The following is a 12,945-nucleotide window of genomic DNA, read 5'->3' as shown; positions in this document are numbered from 1 at the left end:
CTTGTACAGCACATTCCACAGATGCTTGATCGTATTGAGATCTAGGGAATTTGGAGGCCAAGTCAACACCTTGAACATTTTGTCATGTTCCTCAAAGTATTCCTGAACAACTTGTGCAGTGTGGCAGGGCACATTATGATGCTGAAAAAGCCCTCTGCCATTAAGCAATACTGTTGCCATAAAGGGGTGTACTTGTTCTGCAATAATGATTAGGTATATGTCAAAGTAACCTCTGCATTGTTAGGTTTTGATCTGTCTATACCGAAGAAGGTTGAATTGACAAAGTATGATCTTGGAATATAAACCTCTGCTGCCTAAGAGACTCTGCCCCCTGGATATCCAGGAGTGAACAGTGACTGACACAGACATAGCTATTCAGAAATGTTTCTCAGTTTATTGTTGGACAAACATGATTCACATTCAAGAGTGTGTTGTAATTAATATTTACAATTTATCTCTTTTAGATCATATTTATAAATAAAAGTGCCATTCGTTTTTTAGTGGTAAAATTGAATAAAACAGAAAAAATCTATTATCATCAAGCTATGTTTTGAAAAAAACATAAAAGCAACAAGATTTTTCATTACTAGTGATGTTTATTTCTTTGAACTTAATTAGAAATTGAACACATTCATGTCAGTCTACACAATATACACAATATACAATATCCATGTCAATTAGCCCCATGGAATACATAGCCTAATCCAGTCTATAGAACACATGAGGGGCAGAGTTTTACTGTGTGTGTGTTGCAAATGTATTTCTTTCACTTGATGCATGTATACTGTGTTTTCCTGTCCTTCTTGGGTCCACACACATCACAACACTTCTTTTTGTTGCTACTGGCTGCAACCTGGAAAGACAAAAAATAATTACATCAGGAATTTTGCTAACACCTCTCTCTCCCTCTCTCTCTCTCTCTCTCTCTCTCTCTCACACACACACACACACACACACACACACACACACACACACACACACACTCTGCAACCAGGTAGGAGAATCAGACATACACTGTACATATGCAATATGCAACAGCATCAACACTTACTTCAGGCTCTGCTGGTTGGGTGGATGGGGTACCAGCATCCTCCTCCTGAATCCTCCTCACAATGGCTGCAGAAGCTGGGGTTCTTGGGATATGTTGTCTTCTCTGGATTTGAGGTCTCACCAACGCCTTGCCCAACTCCTCGAGAAAAAGCCATCTTCTCTGGAGCTTCCCTCTGTTCCAGTTTGGGTTTAGCGCCATCCAGATGACAAAAGCATTATATGCTGAAATGTCCAAGATGTTGAAAAATATCACAAGTGGCCAGTGTAGAGCTCTCCTTTTGCAGCTGTAGCCAGTCACCAACTTGTCCATGTTGTCCACCCCTCCTTTTGTGGCATTATAATCCATGATGATTTCTGGCTTTTGATGCTCCTGGCCACAAATTCTGCCATCCCAATGCAGCGTACTCATGAGTACCACATTTTTGCCTTTCTTTGGTATGTAGGACACCAGGGATGTGTCGGCTGTGAACACAAACTTGGAAGAGTTGACAGGCCTGTTCTTTGTAGTCAACAGCTGAGGTGGGAGCTCTGGCTTGTTTTTCCATACTGCTCCTACCATGGTCAGCTTCCTCTTTAGGAGCTCCTGTCCCAACTTGTGTGAAGTAAAAAAGTTATCACATGTGATATCGTGTCCACTGAGTCCCTGTATCATGTCCAGGACAACCCTCATTCCTTGGTTCCTCTCAGGGGCTCCTCCATCTGGCTTTCCTGTGTACACTTGCAAGTTCCATGCATATGATGAAGCAGCATCACAGGCAGCCCAGATCTTGATTCCGTATTTTGCGGGTTTAGATGGTATGTACTGCCTGAAAGGACAGCGGCCCCTAAATGGCATCAGCTGCTCATCAACAGTGACATTAGGCCCACGGTTGTAAAACAGGGGGAGGCAGTGCACCCACTTGTCCCACACTGTCCTGATACCAGCTAGCTTGTCTCTCTGCCGCTGAGCTGGTCTGTTGTCTCTGTTATCAAAGCAGATAATCCTGGAAATAATGTAAAAGTTTTCCAGAGACATTGTTGCACGAAAAAGTTCCCTGTCAGTTTCTGCATCCCACAGGGATTTGGTAGATTCCCCTTTGGATCTGAAAACTCCAGCAAGAATAAGAACCCCAAAATATGCACATAAATGGGTTTGGTCCATCTCTGTCCACCTCTCTCCAAAAACACGCCGTCCCTCCAAATTAGTGCAATCCAACATGATTTTCTGGATGGCATCTGGGACGAAAAGTTCAAAAGAAGACTTGATGTCCTGTACATGAGTAACTGCCATCCATGTCGGGCCTGGTTGCATCCTTACCACATTGGCAGCCAAGCGGGGAGGCTCAATCCTTGGGCAAGATGACCATTCAATGTCAGCATTTTTTGATATCCATATATCTCCACTTGCTGGTTGAAGATGGGCTGGCTGCTGACGAGCTGGTCCTGTGGCTGGCTCCTGAGGGACTGGGCCTGTAGCTGGCTGCTGATTGCTTGGTCCTGGAGCTGGCTGTTGACAGGCTTTTTCTGGAGCTCGCTGATGGTCAACCTCACCCTCCTCTTCAAAATCACTGTCAGACTCTGAATTGACCAAAACGTGATCCTCATATTCTGAAAACTCTTCCTCTTCACCATCCTCCAAAGCTTCTTTCTCTTCAAAAATAATTTCTAAGGAGAGAGAATCTTTTCGCCATTGTGATCGATAGTGATGAGCTACACAGGCAGAGCTATTTATATGTTGTGTCCTGCCCATAATTTGGGATAGTGTGTGAGAAAATGCAGAATGGTTCCTGCAAGACAAAGAGGGTAAAATGTGCAGGAATGAGGGAGCAGACAGGAGTAGGTGCATGAAATGCAACAATGTTGCAACCTTGTGCGGGAGTACCAGGTGCGGGAATAGCAAGAGGACAAAATTCTCAGACACACACACACACACACACACACACACACACACACACAGCAGGTCCAAGTAGGAGGAGGACAGAGTAAAAGTATAATATCCACACTTTTATTACCCTTGGGTCCAGTGGACCCGAACACCACATATGTAATGTAAATGAGTAGGGGGGTCTACAGTGGTCAGTCATTGAAAATATGCTGTTTATGGTATATGTTCTTCACAGAAAATGAGCTCAGGCCAATGAGTCTGAGGTTGAAAAAATAAATAATCACATGATTTTTCTTTTAGCAAACATTGAAAATGGGTCCCACAGACCCGAACACCACACAAGATTTAAGAAAGAAGAGAGACATTATGTACCATTACATCACCCATCAGGATCATAGTCTTATGAGAAGAAGAAAGACATTACTGGTCAACGTAACCTTCATTAAGTAGAGAGCAGAATGTGTGAGCAAAGATAAATATCAAGGATTTAACTAGCCAAAACAAGTAGCAATCAGAACAGCCTGTTCCATTTGTAAGCATGCCAAACGTATTTCTACCACACATAAAATCCAGGACACAAGGTTTCACAACAGAACATTCCCCAGAGCACTGCCCCTGCTGAATTGCTTTCTTCTGTTAGTGCAACCTGTTGACATTTCTTCACCAGGTAAGTGATGCACACACATCTGGTTGTCCACATAATGTCAAAGAAATTATGATTCATCAGACCAGGCCACCTTCTGCCATTGTTCCATGATCCAATTCTGATGCTCATTATAGATGCTTCTGAGTATAGACAAGGGTCAACATGGACACTCTGTGGCTATGAAGCCCCATATACAGCAATGTGTGATGCACTGTGTGTTGTGACACGTTTATCATAACCAGCATTAACTTCTTCAGCAATTTGTGCTACAGTAGCTCTTCTGTGGGAATGGACCAGACAGGCTAGTCTATACTCCCCATATGCATTGATGAGCCTTGGGCACCCATGAACATTTTGTCTGTTCACTGGTTGTCCTTACTTGGACCACTTTTAGTAGGTTCTAACCATTGAATACTGGGAACACCCCACAATTGGATATGCTCTGACCCAGTTGTCTAGTCATCAGAATTTGGCACTCACTTGCCCATTTTTCCTGCATCTAACACATGAAATTTGACTGTCCACTTGTTTCAAAAAATATCCTACCCCAACAGGTGCCCTTGTAATGAGGAAATGAATGTTATTCACTTCACCTGTCATGGGTTTTAATAAAATGGCTGGTTGGTGTAAATATTAACCATTGTAAGTGTAAACTCTCAAAATTGTATAACATGAACTTTCATTAAAGTTTAAAGTGTTTAATTAAACAGAAGTAGTTATCACTTGATAATTTTTCTTATGCAATATCCAACTGTTGTATTCATATGAAATTCAATGTCATATCTTTTGCCCAAAAAAGTGGCATGTTCAAAACATCCTGCTATAAGAGATGGTGATGAGAGTGTTTTATTGACTTTTCCCTTCATGATCTGGAGTGTGCCACTTAAACTCTAGCCTTAATGCACTGTTTGTCTGGGCCACAATCTCCAGTGCGAAGGGCATCCCATAAAACAGTCCATTACTGTTATTATGATTCCGGCAACAAGCCCAGTTACTCTGTGCTCATGGATGGAACCAGCCATTAAATTTAAATTGAGCAATATTTTCTTTCTGATGCCAGGGAAGACTTAAGATGGATTCATTGTACTTATTTATTTATTTATTTTCAATTTTGCACATCACAAGTGTGAGAATGCACATTTAAAACTTTTTGGAGGCTTTTCCACAAGCATCACAACACAAATCTCATCTCATCTCATCTCATCTCATCTCATCTCATCATCTCTAGCCACTTTATCCTGTTCTACAGGGTCGCAGGCAAGCTGGAGCCTATCCCAGCTGACTACGGGCGAAAGGCAGGGTACACCCTGGACAAGTCGCCAGGTCATCACAGGGCTGACACATAGACACAGACAACCATTCACACTCACATTCACACCTACGGTCAATTTAGAGTCACCAGTTAACCTAACCTGCATGTCTTTGGACTGTGGGGGAAACCGGAGCACCCGGAGGAAACCCACGCGGACACGGAGAACATGCAAACTCCGCACAGAAAGGCCCTCGCCGGCCACAGGGCTTGAACCCGGACCTTCTTGCTGTGAGGCGACAGCGCTAACCACTACACCACCATGCTGCCCCACAACACAAATATCATTGTTAAATGAGTGAGCACTATGCTAAATAATCCAACAGTTCACAAACCCTTAAGTTTAGAATACAATTGTGACACTGTACCAAATCAGCCATATCATCTCAGGAATCTGGTTTACATTGTGATCAAATCTCAAGTAGGTGCAGTTGCGGCTAGTCAATAGGGGGTGCTGGGGAGCTGCCTCCCCTTCCAATTATCTAGATGAGAAAGAGTATGTGATATAAAACAAATTTACTGAGCAAAAGTATTTATTAAGTCAAATTGTTTACTCATCCTACTTCACCCTGTATCCATCTAATTATTTTTAACCCATTTTCAAACTGTATTTCTCTAAATTTTATTTGAACACTTACACTTCCTGTGTACTCGTACTTTTGCCCACCGGGGTGCTGGCCAGGGTGTGGATGTGGCTACACAAACATTTGGAGAGCAGGTGACCTGAGGCTGTGTTTTAATAGGTTGTATTCAGTCATGTGACTTTTGCTTGTGAGTTTACTTCTGGTGAATGAAGTTGTGGTCAGGCAAACCAGTTTTGCAAAGAGTTCATGAAACGGTCTCTGACTATTTTCGCAGTTTAGAAGCCAATGCACGGTCAAGATACCTTCAGAAAGTTGCTCTTTGCAATGGGATTGCAGTAATCACTGCAAACTAGAGTGTTCTTCGATACCGCTCCCTTCCATCACAGTGAAAGGTTCAAGAGCCACCTTTCTTGTCATCTTTTGGTGAAATTCTTTGCTCTTTCATGTGCTGTACAGAAGAGTGAAGCATGCCATAGGATCCAAGTGGCCTTTTAAGCACACCTGTCATTATGCAGACATGTGTACTTGGTTTATGTGTTAAACTGTCATATCCAATCAAATTTGCCCTAAGAAAAATATTTCCTGACTTTTTTTCATTTCATTACCTCCTATTATTTTCTTAACTTTACCCAAATTCCTTACATATCTTCATAGCGCTCCCCTTCATTGTTATTGGTTGTTTTTTCCCTTTTCCAGTTCAGTCTCTGATCATTTTTTGAATGGCTCATCTATGACTATAGTTATTTTCGTGGAGATTATTTCAGTTTTTTATACCATGTATCTTTCTCTTTTGTATATTTTTTCTTCCTTTCTATTTATGACAGTTGTTGAAACAGGATTATTTTCTCATTGCAATTTGACATTTCCACTTCATTCTCACAGTCATGTGTTAACAGTATTTATTGGTCACTGTAACATTCCCTGGCTAAAGAGGGCATTGAACAACCAGGCAGGCAGATATGGTTCAGATTCACTCTGTTTTATTTTCAAAACAAAACCTTGCATTCCAACAGATTATAAATGAACATAAATGGGGCAGACATAAAAAGGAAACAGCATACAAATGGTCAGCCATGACTCTGGCCAGATGCACCTCTCTTCACTCCTCTCCCCATTTCATCCACTTCATATAACTGCAAACAGATACACAGACACAGCACACTAATTATCAGCAAGTGCTTCCACTTTGCCACTCACTTTTGCTGGCTTTGCTCTCCATTCACAAACCAGTGCTTGACCACACCCCCACTGCCACATACCCCCACCGCCCAACTCAGGCTGGGGAGCCATCCGGCCTGCAGCTGGCTCCCCCCTGACAGGAGAGGTAGTCCACCACCACCATCTGCGCCCCTGGTGTGTGGACCACCTTGAACTTAAAAGGCTGTAGGGCCAGGTACCAATGGGTAATCTGCGTTTTGGCATCCTTTATGCGGTGGAGCCACTGGATTGGGGTGTGATCTGAGCAGAAGGTGAAAGGGCATCCCAGCAGGTAATAGCAGAGGGTAAGGACTACCCATTTAATGGCCAAGAACTCTTTCTTGATGGTGCTGTAGTTCATCTCTCACACGGAGAGCTTGCGGCTGATGTACAGCACTGGGCGCTGCTGTACTATGCCTATTCCTCCACCATTTGGGACAAAACAGCCCCCAGCCCTCTGTCCAATGCATTGGTCTGCAAAATTAAAGGGAGAGAGAAGTCAGGGGAGTGTAAAAGTGGCCCCCCACACAACGCAGCTTTTACTTTGGTGAAAGCCTGTTGGCACTGCTCTGTCCACTGGACTGGATCTGGTGCTCCCTTTTTAGTGATGTCAGTTAGCAGGCTGGTGATGTCTGAATAATTTGGCACAAACTTATGATAGTAGCCAGCCAGCCCCAGGAACTGTCTCACCTCCTTTTAGGTTTTGGGCCTCGGGCAGGCCGCAATTGCTGCAGTTTTATCAATCGGGGATGCACCTGCCCACAACCCAAGTGGAAACCCAGATACCATACTTCCACCCACCCAATTGCACACTTTTTCGGTTTAACTGTGAGTCCCGCATGTTTCAACAACTCTAGCATGGCCCTGAGGTGTTGCATGCATTGTGGCCAATCATGACTAAATAATAATGGTGTTGAGGTAGGTAATTTAAACAGTGCCTCTGCAACACTATGTGCAGAGATGTTATGCAACAGTGCTGCTTCTGGGTATCACGTTGCGTAGTCCACCAGGTCTAAAATAAAGTGATACCCTCAAGCAGTCCAATCCAATGGCCTGACGAAATCCATCCCAATTCTTTTGAAGGGGGTCTCAATTAGGGGAAGAGGGTGTAATGGCACTTTTGGAGTGGATGCTGGATCTACCAGTTGGCACTCGTGACATGCTGCACACCACCTGCAGACATCCCTGTGAATCCCTGGTCAATAGAACCGGGTCATGAGTTGGTCTAATGTTTTGTCCTTCCCTAGGTGTCTGACCATTGGGTTATAATGAGCTGCATGGAAGACGGATTTTCTGCGGCTTTTGGTAATCAATAATTGTGTGATCTGCTCTCCAGTTTCAGTGTCCTGCATCACTTGATACAGCCTATTGTAGAAATGGTTTAAGGTGGGTGGAGCACAGAAGCACAGCAGGCCAGAACTGAGTTCTCATAAACTCTTTTATTTTAGCTTTTCAGCTTCTACTTTACACTCTCCCAGTCACACGCGTGCACACACAAGTGTTCTGGTTGGGGAGAGAGCTCCCTTCCTCTGCTCTCCCTCTCCTCTTATAGGGTGCAGTCACTGGGGAAGACACACAAACACAGGTTAATTCCCATCAGGTGCAGTGATTCTACCACTTACCTTCCCTGACTCCACCCTCTATTCACTGACCAATGTTTGACCATGCCCCCACTGCCACACCTATCTTTAATTATCACAAACTACAGGTGGGAAAGTGGAATGCTTGGCTGGAGGTTTTGGCCATCAGCTACTCACACATGGTCAAACGCATGATGCAGAGAGTCATGTCTCTATCATCTGCATCAGTTAAAGACAGTCCATAATTATCAACACCTTTTCAGATTTACCAATAAAAAAAAAACTATTTTACAAAGGTGAGTTTGTTACAACAGTTATTATTGGTTAATTAATCAACCAGAAGACCCCCCCCCCCCCCCCCCTTTGAGCTTGTCGTCTGATGACACAGCTACCTGAGATGGAATTTTTTTCAGCATGATCAGCAAGTTGAGAAAACTCCAGACATTATCATCACTGGTAAACATAGTGGAAAGATCATGGCATGTTTTTACTCATCAAATTCACCAATATTTCATGATATCCTTGTTAAAACATACTTTGTTTCTTATTCTTTCATTTGACAGTTGCCATTTTGTATCTAAACACACATTTGAGAAGTCAAGTAATGTTTCAATAACAGTGATCACTTTCACTGGTGTCCACCATTATCAACACCCTGTGGAATTAAATGACATTTACAACTGTTATGTATCAATCTTTGTGTAACATTTTTGAAGTAGATGAAGTACTTTAAAAAAAAATAAAAGTGCTGTGATTTATAATATTTTTTTCTGAGTCATAATAGAATAGAAGGCTTATAGAGTATTTGGAATCCTATTGCAATAAATAGAATTAGACCAGAATTAAATTCCTAGCATTTAAAAAAGTACATGCCTGAAATATTCAGATTTTTATTTTCAGATTTTAAATAAAAATAATCATCTGGGTGTTGATCAGAGGTGGGGACTTGAGACTTGGGGACTTGGACTCGAGTCGACTCGAGTCACTGTTTTCATGACTTGTGACTTGACTTGACAAAACATGAAAATACTTGAGACTTGACTCGGACTTGGAAGTTTAAGACTCGGGACTTGACTTGACTTGACACACGATGACTTGAGTGACTTGAGTGTTATTTCCATCGTGTTTTTATTGTGAAAAATAAAATGTAATATGCACATACTTCAGTAATTTTGATTGCACTGCCGTTGCGTTGTCACCGCCCTGTCCATCAGGCACGCTCTCTGTGTGGGCTATATACCACGCCCCATGCCACGATGTGTTCACAGATTTCACATCATATCATCATGTCAGCCATCCCAAGAGTAATCACTTTCGGCTTCAAGGGCTACTGCCTAGAAGGTAAACGACTTTCGGCGCAGTGCAAGATTTGCAACATGACGATTTCTGACAGCCAGACCACGACCTCCAATTTCGTCCGGCATTTGAAGATCCATTCTGCCCAGTAAGTTTATTAATGTGTCGTTATTTGGTGATAGCAGCTAAACTCCTCGTTAGCCAATGTTAGCCACGAGAGTGAGCGGTACACTGTAAAATATAATAAGTTGACTTTACTTAAAAAAAATATGCAAAGTCGTTGCCTCAAAAAAAGTCATTTATGTTGATTTAGATAAATTAGATTGGGTTAACTTATTTTTTGTGAGTTTGCAGTACTCAAATTAACTTAGATTAGTTTGATTACATTAACTTATTTATTTTGAGTTTGCAGTACTCACATAAACTTATATTAATTTGATTACATTAACTTATTTATTGTGAGTTTGCAGTAGTCATCTTATATAATTTTGATTACATTAACTTATTTATTTTAAGTTTACAGTACAAGTTAATGTAATCAAAATTATATAAGATGAGTACTGCAAACTCACAATAAATAAGTTAATGTAATCAAATTAATATAAGTTTATGTGAGTACTGCAAACTCAAAATAAATAAGTTAATGTAATCAAACTAATCTAAGTTAATTTGAGTACTGCAAACTCACAAAAAATAAGTTAACCCAATCTAATTTATCTAAATCAACATAAATGACTTTTTTTGAGGCAACGACTTTGCATATTTTTTTAAAGTAAAGTCAACTTATTATATTTTACAGTGTAGGAGGATTTTAGCCATTGCAGATGTAGCTAGGGATTCAGTTTATTATTGTGAAATTCTTATGTGAATGCTGGTAAGCAATGTAGTTACGTCAAGTTTAATGATATTGTATATCAGTAGTAGTAAGTTGATTGTGCACTTTGCAGTCGTGATGCTGAATAACATAAGCAGCTTCCTACCCTGTTGTTCTGTTTCAGGGTTAAGCTAATGGTCAGCTTGTGAACATGTACACGTTCATGAGCAGTACAAATTCATGTAAGTGTGTTCATGTACATTAGCCAGACTGTCCATAGGGCATAGAGGCAGGGGAGTTTATCATAGCCGTTTGAAATAGCAGTGCAGCAACCTGCACATTTTTTTCGTCACACTACCCGATCAAAAAAGAAAAGAAAACTCCGTCCCACTGCCTATCATGCACTATTGAAAAAAGCGCCACGATTTGGATTCACCGGCATGCCACTCACTGTTTGAATACAGGCTAGCAGCAATACTAAACTCTGCAAAGTAGGCTGACTGTGCGCGGGAGTCTTGGTTCCCACTGTAACACAGTGTTACGAAAATAAATTGTGCAGTCATCCAAACCATGAATTTACATTTAGTATATCAGGCTACCAGGCCGCCAAAACAATGGTTTGAATGACTACAATTTAGAGAGCACAACTCTGTAACTGAACAGGTGCATTGGATATTTCCCAGTGAGGTAATTTAAAAAGTCTCTGGGTAATTGTGCAAGGAAAGATGAATCCCGCGCGCTGTCCTTTCCGTATTGTTCCCGAAACGTTGCACTTGTGGTAAGGAGGACAGTGCGTTAGCCACGACCGAAACGTTGTGAGCAAAGTTCCTGTGGAAAGGAATGCGCAGGATGCATATTTCATTTAACATTTATTTTCGTAACAATCTATTATAGCGGGAACCAAGACTCCCGCGCCAAAGTCGTATGTCCACGCTCCGCACAGGCTGAGGCAGCCTCAGAGAGGGAGAGAGCGAGAGAGCGCTTTTGCACACACCTCTGGAGCTTGTCATATGGGGTAAGATGATGTCACTTTTGCACGGGCGAACAGGTCTTCTTTTTGAGACCTAAATTATGTCTGACACATTTCTCTATCCTTTGGGTTTTTTTTTTTACTGGCGCAAACATACATCGAAGTCACTTCAGGTTTCTCCACGTGTATCTTATTAATAATAATCATCTCATCTGACGTGATTAGAGATTGGAGGAGCTCATGCCCCTGTTAACCCAAGGTGTCGTCCTACCCTCTTTTAACTACGCACATAACAGAATGCCAATTCTCTGTTTATTTTTCTTGTTGGCTGATGACAATGTGAGAAACTTAGTTGGCTTTCAATCTTGCAATCAATTTTGCCATCAATAAATAACTTTGTGACATTATTACTGTTTGGTTTTATGTATTTTACAGAACATGAGTATTTAAAATGCAAATATTTAACAGGTTGGGCACATGTGCCAGGGATGTTTACTGACATTTACTTATGTATTGCCTTTTCAATGTATTAAATTCATATTCTGCTGCTAAAATTATGCCAATACGCCTAAGGTGACTTGACTTGGACATGACTTATTATAGGACTTGACTTGCCCAAGACAAAAAAGACTTGGGACTTACTTGGGACTTGAAGGTTAAGACTTGAGACTTACTTGAGACTTGCACATGTGTGACTTGGTCCCATCTCTGGTGTTGATAATCGTGGACAAAGGTGTCAACACTTGTGGAAAGGTGTCATGTGATCTGATTCACTAAGTAATCAGGAATCAACTCTTTTTTCCAGTGGAAGTTTGAATAACTATTCATGCACAATTTACTTATCGAAAGTCTTTTCTACTTTTGCAATGGCCAAAAGATCATTAAGGTGTCTATAATTGTGCCCACCACTTTACTTATGCACTCCAAAAAACTAAACTGAAGTGAAAAACTAAATTGAAAGACTCAGTAATAAAAACTAAGGGACCTTTTAAAACTACAGTAACTCTACCCCCAATACTGCCCCCTCCCTTTTCTTTTTGAAAGCACCAGTCACCACTGGGTAGGTGTAATGCTTCAACATTACCTGATCTTTCTTCAGGCCTGTTCTCATGAATGTGAGACTGTTTCTGAATAATAATAATAATAATAATAATAATAATAATAATAATAATAATAAAACTTATTAACCAAAGTACAGGATTACATAATATGTTACAATATGGGCAGCAAAAACGACATCAATGCAGCTTGATTGTTTATTACAATGGTAGCATCAAGGGTGCAAAACTATACTTAACATCAGACCCAGCACATTACTATCAATGACAAAGGACTTGGTACTGTCAGACACAGGACATTAAGCGTATACTTTGCCAAATCTGCATGTTCTGAGAGTCCTTATATGCACGCGCTGTGATTGCGCTCTGATCAGCAGAAGGTACATGGCAATTAGTTCTAATGAGCTTGAGCACAGCACAGTGCTGCGCGTGAGTTGCAATTCTAGGTGCACGTTCCGAGCGCCAGCATGCGTGGATGTGACAGTCACATGTTTCACCTTGATTAGCACCAGTATTTAAGTTCTATTTATTTATTTTCAGCATCTGGTTGTCAAGCTTTTGTTGTTGCTGTTGCAAC

Source organism: Neoarius graeffei, chromosome 23, assembly GCF_027579695.1.
Source record: "Neoarius graeffei isolate fNeoGra1 chromosome 23, fNeoGra1.pri, whole genome shotgun sequence".
In the NCBI taxonomy this organism is placed as follows: Eukaryota; Metazoa; Chordata; class Actinopteri; order Siluriformes; family Ariidae; genus Neoarius; species Neoarius graeffei.
The sequence above is the reverse complement of the archived record's forward strand: the minus strand, read 5'-3'. Positions refer to the sequence as shown.